General features: G+C 50.1%; 1 pseudogene; it reads right to left on the minus strand.

Annotated features, from left to right (window-relative positions):
* Positions 1–8,626: 8,626 nt before the first annotated feature.
* Positions 8,627–17,445, minus strand: LOC116564228 (annotated as a pseudogene).
* Positions 17,446–18,287: the final 842 nt, after the last annotated feature.

Below are 18,287 nucleotides of genomic sequence, written 5' to 3' on the forward strand. Positions count from 1 at the left end.
GGGTAACATGAGTGAAACTCTGTCTCAAAAAAAAAAAAAAAAGAAAACTTATCCAACCGTATTATTCCTAAATCCTTTCTTCACTCCTCCTTTTTCTCCTTAAAAAAAAGCTCTAAAAACTGCTCCCTCCCTAGCTCTCCCCAACCTGTCTCAACACTTTTTCATTCTATACTTCTAAAGTCCAGGGCTGTGCGGTCAGGATTCTCACATAGGAGCCGGGCCCATGGCCTGCAGCCTTTTTGTCCAAACAACTTAACCTCACAGCCCTGGGCAGGCCCTCATGACAATGCCCCTGATACTCTTAGAATCCCTCAAAATCACAGGCTCCGCTCCACTTACCCTCTAGCTCTCACTGCCTCCAAAGTTTTGTCTTTACACCTCACACACTTAACGTTCAGCACCTCGCCATCTCCAGCTTTAAGCAGTCGCCCCTATTGCTTAAACCGCACCTCAAAAGTCTGTTTCTATTATTTCCTAACTGTGCCCAAATTCACTGCACTCATTTACTTTTACATGCCCTGCTTTTCTTTAAGTTGCTGGTTTACACATTTCCTCCAGGCAATTACAGCTGATATTTCACTCTTCACCTGGCTCCCGTTCTCTGCTCAAACACAATCTTGTTAATGAAAGTGAGCGGTTGCTTACAGATACCGCACGCTTCCTCACACACCATGAAAACAAATGCTCTCCCTCCACACAGTTACCCCACCAAGCCCTGTAACGGCCGCAGCCCTTGCTGGTTCCCTTGGCTTTCAGGTCCAAAGCTCCAGAAAAAAATGTTGTTTTTATGTAAAGCAGCCTGGCCTCGTATATAATGCCATCAATAAATGAAGAGACAGAGCCCAAAAGCACATGAATCAGGCAAATGGTTATTCTGGACCTGGCTGGAAGGACTGGACGCTGTCTAACTGGAGTGACAGCTCCTCTCAATCCTTAATCCTTTAATACCCATCTTTCTTCTCCGGTTTGGACCCTGTATCTTCTGCTTAGTCTCCCAATTCATATAAAACTGCATCCAGGTGATCACAAATCAGCAGATGCTGCTCTGGACGACCCACAGTACCACGCAGTGCCTCTAAGTCCCCAGCAGCTTAAGCATTCGTAAGGCAGAACATATTGTCCAGACCTTCCTTATGGGCACACCTGTCCTGTTCCCATTTCCACCCTGTCTCCCCCACTCAAAAAAAAAAATATTTTAGGTGCCCCTGCAGTCCCCTGTCGGGCACAAAGTAACCTTAAGAAACTTCACCCCCACCCCCAGAAACCTGTGCTCACCTCCTCTTCTCTAATTCTTTCTCTCTATATATAAAAAGACAGGTATGTCAGGTCTCTGCATGCAAGCCTGAAGTCCTGCCTGCTGGAGCTGATCATCTCCCAACCCCCACCTGTGTTCGCCATTGTCTCTGAGCACCCAGCGGAGCTTCCCCAGACAAGCCCCTCACCCAACCCTGCCATCTCAACTCTTCTTATAATATGAATGCCTCTCACCCATCCTGTCATCTTAACTGCTCTTCTGCCTCACCCCAGCCGCCACTGTAACTGAACTTGTGGTCATGTACACTCCTTGCCCCTACCCCACTACTGTAACTGATCTTACTCTGTGACTTTCCACTGCCCGCCCCAAACCTGTAAAACCAACTCCTATTCCACTACCCTTTGCTAACGCGCTTTTTGGCCATAGCCAACCTGCACCCAGGTGAATAAACAGCCACGTTGCCCACACAAAGCCTGCCTGGGGGGTCTCTTCATTCAAAGCACAAATTTTCAACTCCCAGGAGGCAGAATTTGCAGTGAGCCGAGATCACTCCACTGCACTCCAGCCTGGGCAATAGAGCAAGATTCCATCTCAAAAATAAAAATAAAAGACAAAGATTATGAGGCTCGCAGAGGCTGTGACCAAGCACATGACCCAAGCTTTGTCAGCAGCAGCTGAATTGGAACTAGGTTCTCACGTTCACAGGGTGTGATGACAGCCTCCTGATTACAAGATCCAAAGTGTGACTGGCCCTTCCATTAACATGTACATATGTTTGTCTGCAATCTATGCATGAGCATTTTCATGCATCAAGTTTTGCCAGGAGTCTCTCATATTATCTTTTATTATAGTCACAAAATTCTGTGCTCTTCAGTATAAATACTTGTCTTTTTATAGTTGAACGCTGGGGGTGCAAGCAATTTTCCACACAGCCAGCACCTACATTTTCCAAATGTGGTTTTCACCATGCATTGGGATTTACTCGGGGTGGCTGGCAAAATAGGAGGGAAATATTAGGGCAAGTTAGAAATGTATAGTCTCAAATCTTTTGGAAGGCAGAAAGGTTTTAATGGAATGGGCTAAAGGCAGACAGTTCATTACATTAAAATTTTAAGTCATAGCGTGAAAAGGACAATCAAGCTTCCCCAGTGGCCTGTTTACCCACATCCCTTTGTCTCTATTGTAACTGTTCACTCATGTAAACCCTATGCTGGACAGCCCTCTCAGCAGGAGGTCGAAGGGGAATTACACGTGAAGGGTGTTTTCTCTGGGCCCAAAACCAAAAGCTTTTATCATTCAAAACCACTCTTTCAACCATGTTAATTATCCACAAGTGTGTTAACTTAAAGCCTCTGTTATTCGATCTATACCAAATAAATGTAAGAAGGTACAGGGAGTCATGGCCGGGTTTGCTAAAACCGCCCTCTAAAAGTAGTTAACAAACATCCCCACTCCATTCAAAATCACTGTACTGGTTGTGAGTGCATTAATTCATCTGTGCCTAAGTCGGGCTCTGCAAAACAAACCTCCACAGGTGTTGCGGCTGTTTTATTGTTTGAATTCGTGTTGCATGACGTGAACATGCATCTCTCCCAGCTGCACTCCCACCTGAGAGGCAGCTGGGCTAACAATACCCCAGGGAGCAAGTCTCCTCGAAGGAGAATAAAACACCTGGCAGGATGTGACATTCTGAAGTGCGAGGAATTTTCGGGGACTAAAGTTTCTGAAGGTGGCAGTTTGTGTCTTAGTCTCCATGGGATCCAGAATTTGCTGCACAGCAGGAGGTGACAAGGAGCCGCTGGATTCTTGGGTGACATTAACACTGGATGTGTGCCTGCTCTAAGCTCTGGAAGTCACACCCTCCCTGGGTTTTTTTTTTTTTTTTTCTTCTTCTTTTCTTTTCTTGAGATGGAGTCTTGCTCTGTTGCCCAGGCTAGAGTGCAGTGGTGCGATCTCAGCTCACTGCAACCTCCACCACCTGGGTTCAAATGATTCTCCTGCCTCAGCCTACTGAGTAGCTGGGATTACTTGGACTCACCACCGCACCAGCTAATTTTTGTACTGTTAGTAGAGATGGGGTTTCACCATGTTGGCCAGGCTGGCCTTGAGCTCCTGACCTTGTGACCTGCCCACCTCAGCCTCCCAAAATGCTGAGATTACAGGTCTGAGCCACCATGCCCAACATTTTTTTATTTTTTAGAGATGGAGTCTTGCTCTGTCACCCAGGCTGGAGTGCAGTGGCACGATCTCAGCTCAATGCTGCAACCTCCGCCTCCTGTGTTCAAGCGATTCTTGTGCCTCAGCCTCCTGAGTAGCTGGGACTGCGTGTGCCACTCCTCCTGGCTAATTTTTGTATTTTTAGTAGAGACAGGGTTTCACCATGTTGGCCAGACTGGTCTCGAACTCCTGACCTCATGTGATCCACCTTCCTCAGCCTCTCAGAGTGCTGAGATTACAGGCGTGAGCCACCACGCCCAGCCCTTCCCTGCAACTCAATATCCACAAATATTATAAATCACCTGCTTAACTGTCTAGGATTGTCAACTAATTGTCCAATGTCTAGACAAAGGTGCTTTCAAATATTTATAATAAGTCAGGATGTGGACTAGGATGTTTTATCAATTAATTGATTGATTGCAGTAAGGAAAACACCCAAACCCCTCCAAAAGCATAGAACTGCCTTTCCTGTTACATACCTCCACTGCTGTACATATTGTTCAGTTGTGATGACACGTCCCTCATGTTCCGTTTTGGATTCCCTGAGGTGCAGCCTATGGTGTGGCCCTGGACTCAGGAAGCCCCTGAAGGAGGGAAGCACACCAACTGCTGTGGCTGCATTGCCTGTCCACACAGGGTTTCCAGCCAGACAGGTGAGCACCTGCTGCTGTGGCTGCATTGCCTGTCCACACAGGGCTTCCAGCCAGACAGGTGAGCACCTGCAGCAACACCCTCCCGTCCACACCTGTCGTCCTTCCTGCCCTGACTCCAGCTGAGGGCAGAGGGCCTCGAAATTACAGGTAAGTCGTCTTTTTTTTTTCTGAGATGGAGTTTCGCTCCTGTCACCCAGGCTGGAGTACAATGGCGTGACCTCAGCTCACCAAAACCTCCGCCTCTCAGGTTCAAGTGATTCTCCTGTCTCAGCCTCCCAAGTAGCTGGGATCACAGGAATGTACCACCATCCACGGCTAATAATTTTGTATTTTTTTTTTTTTAGTAGAGACGGGATTTCTTCATGTTGGTCAGGCTGGTCTCAAACTCCTGACCTCAGGTGCTCCACCAACCTCAGCCTCCCAAAGTGCTGGGATTACAGGTGTGAGCCACTGCACCCGACCTCAGGTAAGTCTTCTTTACTCAGTCATTTATTCACTCACTCGGCTAATTCATTCATAAATTCCATTGCTGTAACTTAGTAACCCCAAATAACCTAAACTTCCACCTGCCATGCAATGCCCTCACTACACACCTTGCCTGGCCAGCTAATTCTCCCCAGGGATTTCCCATCCCTGTAATTGCCGTTAAAATGTCCAAACTAGGCCGCCTGCTTATAAAACAGCAAGTCAGAATAAAAACAAAACTGGGTTTAGATCCAACAAATCACAACTGTCACAAAAGAGGCTCAGCCGGGTGCAATGTCTCACGCCTGTAATCCTAGCATTTCGGGAGGCTGAGGCAGGTGGATCACTTGAGGCCAGAAGTTTGAAACCAGTCTGGCCAACACAGTGAAACCCCATCTCTATAAAAATACAAAAACCTTAGCTGGGCATGGTGCCAGGTGCCTGTAATCTCAGCTATTCGGAAGGTTGAGGCAGGAGAATTGCTTGAACCCGGAGGGCAGAGGTTGCAGTGAGCTGAGACCGTGCCACTGCACTCCAGCCTGGGCAAGAAGAGCAGAACTCTATCTCAAAACAAAGAACAACAACAAAACAGGCTAACAAAATGCTGCGGCTGGGTATGACTTGAGAAGTCATTTCTGAGACAGGGGATGAAATCTGGGAGCTGTCCAGCTCCTGAAAATATGCGGCAGGAGACAGAAGAACTAAGATTCTCTACACAGCAGGACAATGTGCCTCTCGCTGTTGAGGAGACTGGGGGTGGACAATCAGGCTTGGGGCTAAGAAGCCTCTGGGAAAAGGCCCAGACGGCACTGCTGAGCCAGCGTGGGGGCTCACACGCCCCCCAAATCCCCACCCCCAATGCTGTCCAGAAGGCCGCAGGCCACACCACTGCTGGGTGAGGTTGAGAAAACGCTGCCTTCCCTCATCCCTTTCTAGTAACTAACGTAAAATATGTAAATAATGTTATCGAAATTAGGATTTTATGTTGTTTCAATTCAAACAGAAATTCAGTTGAGGAATAAATGGCCAGATGTAGTGGCTCACACCTGTAACTCCAGTGCTTTGGGAGGCTGAGGTGGGTGGATCACATGAGGTCAGGAGTTCAAGACCAGCCTGGCCAACATGGTAAAACGGCATCTCTACTAAAAATACAAAAATTAGCTGGGTGTGGTGGAGGGCGCTTGTAATCCCAGTTACTTCGGAGGCTGAGGCAGGAGAATCGCTTGAACCCAGGAGGCAGATGTTACAGTGAGCCAAGATCACACCACTGCACTCTAGGCCAGGCAACAGGGCAAGACTCCTCAAAAAAAGAAAAAAAAAAAAAAAAAAAGAAAAAGAAATATTGTCTCACTAAAAGTAAACGTAATGACATTTTGAACTTAGGAAAATGTTCTAAGGCACAGTTTTCCTTTTTTCACTTAAAATTTTTCAAAATGCAGTGCAGAGAGTGGCATAATGATACCCACATGCACAAAACAGATTTAACAGTTACTCATATGTTGCCATGTCTGCTTCATGTTTTTATATTATGAAATATTGTAATTTGCAGATCTCACAAAATTTTACTCCTAAATACTTCAGTATGCACCTATTTTAAAAAAGTAAGCATGAAAGTGGGGTGTGGTGGTGGGCGCCTGTTTGTCCCAGCTACTCAGGAGGCTGAGGCAGGAACATTGCTTGAGCCTGGGAGGTCGAGGCTGCAGTGAGCAGTAATTGCACCACTGCACTCCAGCCTGGGTGACAGAATGAGACCCTGTGTCTAAAAAACAAAGTAGGTATGGTTTCCTACAAAACCAAAATAACATATGGTAGCTGACACGTTCAAAAAAACCCTGCATATCATCAAATACTCAGGAGGAGTTTTCTTTTCTTTTTTTTTTTTTTTTTTAGGCTAGTCTCGCTCTGTCACCAGGCTGGAGAGCAGTGGCGCAATCTCAGCTCACTGCAACCTCTGCCTCCTGGGTTTGAGTGATTCTCCTGCCTCAGCCTCCCGAATAGCTGGGATTACAGGCATTCACCACCATGCACGGTTAAGTTTTGCATTTTTAGTAGAGACGGGGTTTCATCATGTTGGCCAGGATGGTCTCGATCTCCTGACCTTGTGATCCACCCGCCTCGGCCTCCCAATGTGCTGGGATTACAGGTATGAGCCATGGTGCCTGGCCAGGAGGAGGTCTTCAAAACCCAATTAACCTCAGAAGGTGGGAGAAAAGCTGGGCCACAAGGACAAAGCCATGGGAAATGATATTTACATGGCTAAGAATCTGAGTTTCCTGTGAGAAACAACAGAACAAAATATCCTCCTTGTACAACGAGAGAAAATACTATTTTTTTCCATGAAACCATAAGGGTGTGGGCAGTGTAAACCCAACATTACACATGAGAGCTTCCCCAGAGCTCGGTGTAGGTGGAGAAATGTGTCCTAACTGCCGCCCTGCCTGCTATCTTGGTACTGGGAACCTGTGAGAATTTCCGAGCCCGACATTCTGCGTCCCGGCTTTTCACAACAGATGCAGAGCAGTGCATGCATAGCCCATCTGGGCAGCACCAAAATGGTGAGACAGGCCACCAGCTCCCAAAGCTGGGCCCTCCTGCCTCCTGAGGACCCTCTGGGGATGGCTCTGGTCAGTACAGCCCTTTCTTTCTCTGCTCTCACAGCCGTGGGGTGCACATGCTCTTTCTGAAGCACTGAGACTCCCCCAGCCGAGGCCAGCTGCTGACTCAGCCACGTCCTCTCCCTCACTCCAAACTTCCTCCGCTCCTCAGGCTTCACTGCTCATCCCAACACGACCACCTGCTCCCAGCAGATCACACCTGAGTCCTGTGCACTGCAGCTGCTCCCATAGACTCGTGCTCAACACTCACTGTGGTCCTGGCTTTCAAGGCCATTGCGCCTAGGAGGAGACAGAGGTGTCGGCTGCCGTCAGGGCACCTGGGTCATTCCCATGTGCTCCTGACACAGTGACTCCGCCTGTGGGATCTGGCTGGAAACCTCTCTCCCACCCACTGCCAGAGACACATTCTAAGCCCAGACGCAGCCTCCTTAGTCCTCGGGCATCACTGCCTGCTGCAGCACACTAGGATACCTGGGAGGCTTCAGTGTGACTTTCCTGGCCAGGATCCCGTCTGACACCTGCATGGAGGCAAGTCTCTGATGTTCAGCTGGAGCTCTGCAGGGTCTGGGTCACCTTCCTTCCTGACCGCCAAGGGCAGGTCTCCATCAAGGCCCCTTGAGTGGGGCTCCCGGGCTGCACTTTTGCCCCCCAGGGCTACACCACCCTTCCCATAGGCTAAGGCCTGATAGGAACACCCTGCAGGATGAGGGAATAAGAGAGGTTCCAGGTGCAAACAAAACATCAGCAGACACTTAAGTTACCGCCTGTACAAAAAACAAATGTACCCTTCACCCTCTTGTTGAAAAAGTAAGCTCTGTGTGTTCTGCCATCACCTCAGGGAAACCAGCCCCTGAATTACCCATTTCAGAAGCCTGGCCCCCATGTGCATGGGGTGGACATGAGCAGAGGGGAGGGGTGTGGTGACCCATCTGACCCTTGACCCTAGCACCACGCAGGGAGAAACGCAAGGGGCGGGCTTGGCTGCTGCCCTCCACCATCACAGCGTGTGAGTCTGCCTGATGCCTGAGCTCTGCGGAGCCCTCTAATGGGGGGAACACCGTCCCAGAATGGCCGTAAGGAACAGAGGCACTGAGACCACTCATCAAACCAATGCCCTATTTTACTAAAAACCACATGTACGTTACATTATATAAAACAGTCCCTTCCTTAACCCCATAAAAGAATGGGGATATCTGGGGAGCTACAGAAACAGGTCCCCCTCTAAATGCTCAGGGCTACCTAGACCTCCCCAGACCCCTTGTCCAGTGCAGGGCAGGGGCAGCAGAACCTGCTCACTGCTCCCATCACCCCAGGGTTTCTGGAGCCCATCCGGAGCCCTCAGTGCCTACCCAGGGCAAGAGGGACCACCTGGGGGGCCAGCCTCAGCTGGACTCACAGCCATTCCCTACCTGGGAGGCGTCCAGCCTCAGGAAGAGGAGTGCGGGTACCCATAGTGGTTGTGGTCAGCCTCGCCCAGGGTCACTGTCAGTGACAGGCTGGGCTTCCATTCCAGCTCCTCCTCTTTCAGGCAGTGCTGTGGGGGTCGGGCTTTGAAGAAGTCTGAGATGTAGCGGACCTGGCAGAGTGGAGGAAGGTGAGACTGGGAAGGGGCTGGGCAGTCACCAGGGACATGGGCATGAGTAGGAGGGGGAGGAACAGGGTCCCAGGTGGGCAATGAGAGGAAGAGTGCCTGTGGGTGGAAGACAGCCCTCTTGGTGGAGGACCAGTGAAGAGTACCGGGGCGCTGACGGGCCCAGGGAAGGATTGCGATGTGTAGGCAGGAGACCCAGGGAAGGAACTGGGGGAAGAAGGTGTCCAGGGAAGGACTGGGTTTGGAGAGAGGGGTCCCAGGGGAGAAATGGGAAGAAGGGAGGGGCCCCCAGAAAGGAATGGAGTTGAGGGAAGGGGTCCCGGGGAGGAATGGGGGAAGGAGGGGTTCCATGAATGGACTGGGGTTGGGACAAGGGGTCCCAGGGAAGGATGCGGTGGGGGAAGGAAGTGGCCCCAGGGAAGAACTGGGGTTGGGGGAAGTGGTCTCAGCAGAGAAATGGGGGAAGGAGGGGTCCCAGAGATGGACTGGGATTGGGAAAAAGGGTCCCAGGGGAGGAATTGGGGGAAGGGAGGGACCCTCAGAAAGGACTGGGGTTGGGGGAAGAGGTCCCGGGGAGAAATGGGGAGAAGGGAGGGGTCCAGGGAAGAACGGGGGTTGGGGGAAGGGGTCCCAGGGGAGGATGTTGGGGGGGAGGGAGGGGTCCAGGGATGGACTGGGGTTGGGGGATCCCAGAGGAGAAATGAGGGGAAAAAGGGGTCCCAGGGAAGGACTGGGGTTGGGGAAAAGGGGTCCCAGGGGAGAATTGGGGGAAGAGGGGTCCCAGGTATGGACTAAGTTTGGGGGAAGGGGTCCCAGGGGAGGATGTGGAGGGAGAGGGAAGGGTCCTGTGATGGACTGGGGTTGGGGGGTTCCAGAGGAGAAATGGGGGGAAAAGGGGTCCCAGTGAAGCACTGGGGTTGGGGGAAGCGGTCTTAGGGGTGGAATAGGGGAAGAGGGGTCCAGGCATGGACTGGTATTGGGAAAGGGGTCCCGGGGAGGAATTGGGGGAAGGAGGGATCCCAGGGAAGGAGGGGTCCAAGGACAAACTGGGGTTGGGGGAAGGGGACCCAGGGGAGGATCTGGGGGGGAAGGAGGGGTTCAGGGAAGGACTGGAGTTTGGGGCAGGGGTCCCAGGGAAGAAACCAGGGGAAGGAGGAGTCCCAGGGAAGGACCAGGTTTGGAGGAAGAGGTCCCAGGGGAGGACTCCGTGGGGCAAGAGTGTGTAGGGCAGGACCAGGGTTGGGCAAGCAGTGGTCTCTGGACAGTACAGGGGGTGAGTCAGGGTCAGAAGCTCACAGTGAGGCCAGCCACCAGCGCCCCTGCAGGAGGCCAGCAAGGACATTGCTCCAGTGGTGTTTGTGATCAGACACGCGGGTGTAGCCCACATAGAGGGCAAAGGCCACCAGAAAGAACCGCACCCACTTTCAGCAGAGCCATGCCTGCACGTAGAGCTGGGATGGGACAGGGCTTCTCAGCCTGTGCCCTGCCAGGCCCTCCCACGCCCACTGCACATATGGCAGCTCCGAGGCCGGGGGCACAAAATTGGCCAGCCCAGGGCCTCCTGTTTTTACAAACAAGTCAGTGAGCACCCCCATCACCACCATGACCTACCCATTTTACAGCTGGAAAAACCGAGGTCCAGAAAAGGGAGTGATTTGACAGGTGAGCCCCGGAAAAATGGACTCACCTCCAGGAACACCACGCAGTACATCCCAAAGGAGGGATGTATTGAGTAGAAAGACAACCTGGGGAAGAAGAGGCAGCAGGTTGGAGGGTGGCGGCTCACTCCGCATCTTCCAACCGCCCCTCACCCCCGCCCCTCCTGCAAAAGGGAGGGTTTAACACGGCATCTGCCAACGTTACAGGCCACCAAATCCCAGGAGCACAGGCTGCTTCCTCTGTCCTTTCCAGTTATCTGATGATGGAATCAGAGTCTCCAATTGGGGCTGTGGCATGAGACGCCTCACCTGTGAAGACTCTGAGGCCTGAACCCAACACCCAGGGCTGACGGTGGTGTCCAGCAAGCAGGCAACATCGGTTTCGTTTTCACTGCATTTCTTTTCAGGATTTTCTCCCATCTGTGGAGCTGAGGGGAGATTTCTTTTTATATAAATTTGAGATCCCGTGAAGGACATGAATGAAACACAGAAAATAGGAAGCAACAAAAAACTGGCAAAAAAGTCACAATCAACTTTTTTGGAACTAATCAAAAGCTTGCAGGAACCAGATGAAAACTTGATTAACATAATCCAGTTAAGGCCAGGCGCGGTGGCTCACGCCTGTAATCCCTGCACGTTGGGGGACTGAGGCAGGCGGATCACAAGGTCAGGAGATCGAGACCAGCCTGACCAACATGGTGAAACCCTGTCTCTACTAAAAATACAAAAATTAGCCAGGCGTGGTGCCACATGCCTATAATCCCAGCTACTCGGGAGGCTGAGACAGGAGAATCACTTAAAAACCTGGGAGGTGAAGGTTGCAGTGAGCCAAGATCACGCCGCTGCCTGGGCGACGCAGCGAGACTCCATCTCAAAAAAAAAAAAAAACAAAGATAATTCAGTTGGATATCAAAACAAACAGCTTTGTAGAGGTTTAATTCATCTTGGTCCCTCTCCCACTGCCTAGACTGTGGTGGCCTGAGGGTAACAGAGCACAAGCCCAGCACAGTTCCAAGAAGGGGTCTTATTTGCAACTGTGAACTGGGGTATGGCTCGAGGGCTGATCTTGATCTCACCTGACTGGACATTCTCCCAGTGCTGAGGTGCTACCTGGAGGACATTTGTAGGAAACGTTTACAACAAATTTGTTAGTCTCTGCAGCCTGGGGCCACAAGAGCAGATGAGGCAAAAAACAGATGAGCCAAACAGCGTAGGAGGAAAGGCCAGGGAATAAAACACTCTGGGGAACGAAGGCTTGGAACCTACAAGACCAGAGCGGTGCAGGAGCTTGGAAGAGGCCTGCAAGGGCCCTGCGCTCACATTGGGCTGCTCTTCCAGCTCTGCACAAGCAGGAAGTGAAAGTGAAGGCAGAGAAAACGTGTTTCACCGTGGAAGGGCTGACCCCACAGCCATGCAGACCCCTTCTACAGACTCGGGAGGGTGTTGTGGGTTTTTATTTTTATTTTTTGGTTCCAGATGTTTAAAGAAATCTCTGTCCTATCACTAACTGACCACCAAGCTAAAAGAGCAGGAGGAAATGGCCACCAATAACAAAAGATAGAGACTTGACAATCAGAAAAGTCATTAAATAACCACTGCAGCAAACAGCAAGAACACACGCCGGGGATGAGGCAGACTCCTATTTCCAGAGTGGCCACATTATAATATTCTAAACACACAGTTTAAAACAAAACAAAACAGGTCGGGCACAGTGGCTTATGCCTGTGATCCCAGCACTTTGGGAGGCTGAGGCAGGCGGCTCTCCTGAAGTCAGGAGTTCGAGATCAGCCTGGCCAACATGGTGAAACCCTGTCTCTACTAAAAGTACAAAACTTGTCCAGGTGTGGTGGCGCATGCCTGTGATCCCAGCACTCAGAAGACTAAAGCAGGAGAAGTGTTTAAATCCAGAAGGCGGAGGTCACAGACAGCAAAGATCGCACCACTGCACTCCAGCCTGGGTGACAGAGTGAGACTCCATCTCAAAAAAAAAAAGAAAATAGGTCAGTTAAGATTATTCAGCCGGGCCAGACACAGTGGCTTACATCTGTAATCCCAGCACTTTGGGAGGCTAATGTGGGTGGGTCATCTGAGATCAGGAGTTCAAGACCAGCCTGGCCAACATGATGAAACCCCATCTCTACTAAAAATACAAAAAATTAGCAGGATGTGGTGGTACATGCCCATAGTCCCAGCTCCTCGGGAGGCTGAGGCAGGAGAATCACTTGAACCCAATCACTTGGCTCAGGTTGCACTCTACACTACACTCCAGCCTGAGTCACAGAGTGAGATTCTGTCTCAAAAAATAAAATAAATAAAAATAATAAAAATGAAAATACGAAAATTAGCCAGGTGTGGTGGTATATACCTGTAATTCCAGCTACTGGGGAGGCTGAGACAGGAGAATTGCTTGAACTCAGGAAGTGGAGGTTGCAGTGAGCCGAGCTCGAACCACTGCACTCCAGCCTGGGCAACAGAGCCAGACTCTGTCTCAGAAAAAAAGACAGAAAAAGATTATTTAGCCTGAATGGGCTTGGGGGCTCACGCCTGTAATCCCAGCACTTTGGGAGGCCGAGGTGGAAGGATTGCTTGAGCCCAGGCATTCTAGACCAACCTAGGCAACATGGTGAGACCCTATTTCTAAAAAAAAAAAAAAAAAAAAAAAAGTAAAAACCAGCCAGATGTGGTAATGTATGCCTGTAGTCCCAGCTACTTGGAAGGCAGAGATGGTTTGAGCCCAGGAGTTCAAGTCCTGGGCAAGATAGTAAGACCCTCATCACTAAAAGAAAAAAAAAAATTAAAGGCAAAAAAATAAAAGAAAAGTGACAAGGAACTGAAAAAGGAAGACATAACCTAGGCAACCCTAAAGAAAATGACAGAGGGCCTTCCTTATCAGTAATTACACTGACTATAAATAGATTAAACACTCCAACTGAAAGTCAGAGATTCGTTAAATGCCTTAATTCAATAAAAAGATTAACATATGCTGGGAAAAAAAATAAAATAAAAAGTCAGAGATCTGGCTGGGCTTGGTGGCATACACCTGTAATCTCAGCAGTTTGGGAGGCCACAGAGGATGGATCGCTTGAGCTGAGGAGTCCAAGACCAGACTGGACAACATGGCAAAACCCTGTTTCTACAAAAAACATAAATAAACAGTAGGCGAATGTGGCGGCCAGTCCTAGCCACTCGGGAGGCTGAGGCTGGAGGATGGCTTGGCCTGGGAGTCCAAGGCTGCAGTGAGCTGAGATCACCATACTCCAGCCTGGGCGACAAAGTGAGCCTCTGTCTCGAAAAAATCAGAAACTAGACAATACATAAAAAACACGGCCCAATTTTATGCTAGGCATAAGAGACTTACTTTAGAGTCAGCGACATAAATAGGTTGAAAGTACAAGATTGGAAAAAAAAAATATTCCATGCTAACAGTAACGAAAAGAGAGCCAGAATAGCTATATTAATATCAGACAAAATGGACATCAAGACAAAAATTGTTGAGACAAAACTCATATGTATCATTCTATGATGATGAAAGGGTCAGTCTATCAAAAAGATATAGCAATTATAAAGGTAAATGTAGTAAACCACAGAACTCCAAAATACATAAAGCAAAAACGGACAGAACATTACAACATGAACTTCCAAAACTCAAGAATGCACTAACTGTGTTCAATCAGTAAAAACACACAAAAACAATTTTGTTTTTATTCTATTCACTTATCCTCTTTTTTCTTTTTTTCATATTTTTTCCTATAGTTTTGAGCAAAACAAAAACAATTTTTTTTTTTTTTTGAGACAGAGTCTCGTGTCTCCCGGGCTGGAGCACAGTCAGCTCACTGCAACCTCTGCCTCCTGGGTTCCAGCGATTCTCCCGCCTCAGCCTCCTGAGTAGCTGGGATTACAGGCATTCATCACCAGGCCAGGCTAATTTTTGTATTTTTAGTAGAGATGGGATTTCTCCATGTTGATCAGATTGGTCTCGAACTCCTGGCCTCAAGTGATCTGTCCACCTTGGCCTCCCAAAGTGCTAGGATTACAAGTGTGAACCACCACGTCTGGCCAAATTTTTTTTTTTTTAAGTCAGAGTCTCACTGTCTCACTCAGACTGGAATGCAACGGCACCATCTTGGCTCACTGCGGTCTCTGCCTACCAGGTTCAACCGATTCTCTGCCTCAGCCTCCTAAGCATCTGGTATTATAGGCATGCACCACTACACCTGGCTAATTTTTGTATTTTAAGTAGAGATGGGTTTTCACCATGTTGGCTGGGCTGCTCTCGAACTCCTGACCTCAGGTGATCTGCCCGCCTCAGCCTGCCAAATTGTTGGGATTACAGGTGTGAGCCATCTTGCACAACCCTCCAAAATTTTTTTCAATTAGAAAAAGAATCCAGGCACAGTGGCTCATGCCTCTAATCCCAGCACTTGGGAGGCCAAGGTGGGCGAATCACCTGAAGTTAGCAGTTCGAGACCAGCCTGGCCAACATGGAGAAACCCCGTCTCTAGTAAAAAATACAAAATCAGCCAGCTGTGTTGGTGGGTGCCTGTAGCCCCAGCTACTCAGGAGGCAGGGGCAGGAGAATTGCTTGAATCCAGGAGGCGGAGGTTGTGGTAAGCCAAGATCACATCATTGCTCTCCAGTCTGGGCTAGAAGAGCAAAACTCCATCTCAAAAAATAAAAGAAAATTAGAAAAAGAAAAAGAGAAGGCAGACACCAAAGACCACATAGTGTATGATTCTATTTATATGAAACATTGAGAACACGCAAATCTACAGACAGAAAATAGGACAGTGGCAGTTGCCAGGGGCTGGGAGAGAAGTGACAGCTAAAGGGTACAAGAGTTCTTTGTTTTCTTTCCTTTCCTTTTTTTTGAGACAGGGTCTCACTCTGTAACCCAGCCTGCGGTAGGCACAATCTTGGCTCACTGAAACCTCTACCTCTCAAGTTCAAGTGATGCTCCCAACTCAGCCTCTCCAGTAGCTGGGACTGCAGGTGCCCACCACCAGGTCTGGCTACTTTTTTTTTTCTTTGAGATGGAGTTTCACTCTTGTTGCCCAGGCTGGACTGCAATGACACAATCTCAGCTCACCACAACCTCTGCCTCCCAGGTTCAAGCAATTCTCCTGCCTCAGTCTCCTGAGTGGCTGGGATTACAAGCGTGTGCCACCATGCCTGGCTCATTTTGTATTTTTAGTAGAGTTAGGATTTCTCCATGTTGGCCAGGCTGGTCTTGAACTCCCAACCTCAGGTGATCCACCTGCCTCATCCTCCCAAAATGCGGGGATTATAGGCATGAGCCACCTGGCCCGGCCTAATTTTTTGATCTGTCATAGAGATGGGGTTTTGCCATGTTACCCATGCTGTGGGGTTTCCTTCTGATAAGATGAAAATATTCTGGAATTAGGTAGAGGAGACGGCTGTACAGCATTGTGAATGTACTAAAAATGAACTGTACACGTTAAAATTGAAGAAATGGTGACTTTTATAGAAATTTTATTTTCATTTTTTTTTTTTGGTCTGACATTACCCTAGGCTTGTCAGTCAATATTTTGATTTTTTAAAAAAGACAATGAGTTGAAACGTTTAAGGACCTATCAGTAGAGATGGGAAGAAGACAGCGCAGAAGAGGGTAGGGCTGAGACTCGGGGGAGACAGAGCACGCTCCCCCTGGCCTCCTGCTGTCTGCGGGACACCAGGAAGCCTCGCTCCTGCCTGACCACCTGCCTGCTGGCTCCTCACCATCTGGCTTCTGCGGCTTCTTCAGCTCCCACTGCCCCCCAGAGTGAAGGCTGCTCATCCATACTCACCTGGCCTCGGTGACGTCAGCAGCGTTTCCCCTGCACATCCTCTCCAGCTGCACATAGACCGAGCAGTTGACCCGGCTCCACTCAAGGTCACAGATGACCAGGAAGTTGGGGCGCAGATGGCCGATTGTGTACTTGGCCAGATCCGTCAGAAACTGGCTCACTGCCGCCCAGAACAGGAAGGTCCCCAGTACCTTGTACACGGCAGCCACGTAGTTGTTGAAGTCGGAGCGGGAATAGAGCCAGTCCGTGTGCACCAGGTAGGCTTCTCCCGCCGAGACCTGTGCGTGGGGCAGCTGCAGCAACCAGCGGGGGTCCCGGTCAGCCCATGGGCCCTCACTGGGCCTCAGTCCTCCCCACGGGCCTCCCAAGGCTGCTGCAGAACTGGGGACTCTAAAGATACCCTAGCCGGGCTCAGTGGCTTACGCCTGCCATATCAGCACTTTGGGAGGCTGAGGTGGGCGGATCACCTGAGGTCGGGCATTCAAGACCAGCCTGACCAACATTGTGAAACCCGTCTCTACTAAAAATACAAAACTAGCTGGGTGTGATGGCACACGCCTGTAGTTCCAGCTACTGGGACACTGAGGCAAGAGAATCACTTGAACCCAGGAGGCGGAGGTTACAGTGAGTGGAGATCCTGCCATCGCACTGTGGCCTGGGCAACAAGAGTGAAACTCCATCTCAAAAAACAAAAGGGGGTTCCTATTACCCACAAGTACAACTCGGGGCAAAGCTGTGTCCCCCAGCCCACCACAGACCTCCAGGACACCCCCATCAGGAACCCAGAGTTAGGCTGTACCCCATCCCACCGCCCTCCCTGTCCCTCTGAACCCCTTCTGCCTTACAAGGATGACAGTGGCCGTGATGGTGACCCCGGCCATGAGCCAATGAGTGATGGTGTCTGGCCAGTAGGGGTACCGGATGGATTCATCCCCGCAGTAAAATCCTTGCCTATACGGTGTGTTCACCAGCGACAGGACAGCGAAGGGCAGGGAGGCTGGAGAGGGAGAAGAGCCTGGAAGCTGCAAGGTTCTCCAACCAGCTGGGCTGTGGGGCCCCCACACCTGCCCTGCCTCGAGGCCTCCCACCGCTGCTCCCACCGAGAGCAAGGAAGAGCTCTTCTCACAGCACGTGGGAGGCCCAAGCGACACTCCTTTCCCATCACCCTCAGATGAGCACAAACTCCCCAGGTCCTCTCCCCCTCACACCCTCCCCTCTGCTCTTCGAACAAACCAGGCAAACGCTCACCTTAGGGCCTTTACACAGGCACTTCTCTGCCCAAAATATCTTATTTTTACTTTTAAAAGTAGAGACAGGGGTCTCATGTTGACCAGGCCAGTCACAAACTCCCGGGCTGGGGCGACCCCCCAGCCTCAGCCTCCCAAAGTGCCGAGATTACAGGTGTGAGACAAAGTGCCGGGCACCAAAGTGACTCTCACTTCTGCTCAGTTTCATCTCCCCTCGCGGCTGTCCACACCAGCATCCCTCTCACAAAAGGAAAGGTCTGTTTAGCCGGGCATGGCGGCGCATGCCTGTAATCCAGCTACTCGGGAGGCTGAGGCAGGAGAATCGCTTGAAACCAGAAAATGGAAGTTGCAGTGAGCCAGGATCGCGCCACTGCACTCCAGCCTGGCAACAGGGTGAGACTCTGTCTCAATTTATAAAAAGAAAATAAATAAATAAATAAAAATAAAAGGGAAGGTCTGCTCTTTTTCCCTCTTGTCCCATGTGAAATTATGCAGTCACCTGTGGGACACTGGACTTAATCTCCTCTCCCTCTGCCCACCAGCACCAGGAGGGGCCTATTGTATTAAGAACAGAGACCCTGGAGGCTGCTTACAGCCTGGCCAGGGCAGATGTTTAATAAACATCTGTTAAAACAGGCGGGACTTATTTCAACCTAAGAGCTGGCCAGAGAAGATAGGAAAGCACCCAAGCAGGGGCACAGCAGAGGTGCCTTCATGCTTGCCCCTGCCCGTCAATGACTATCATGCCAGGGCACATGCCAGCCACACAGTGACTCAGGGAT

This window comes from Sapajus apella, unplaced genomic scaffold, assembly GCF_009761245.1.
Source record: "Sapajus apella isolate SASKATOON/1434 unplaced genomic scaffold, GSC_monkey_1.0 scaffold37, whole genome shotgun sequence".
NCBI classification, from domain to species: domain Eukaryota; kingdom Metazoa; phylum Chordata; class Mammalia; order Primates; family Cebidae; genus Sapajus; species Sapajus apella.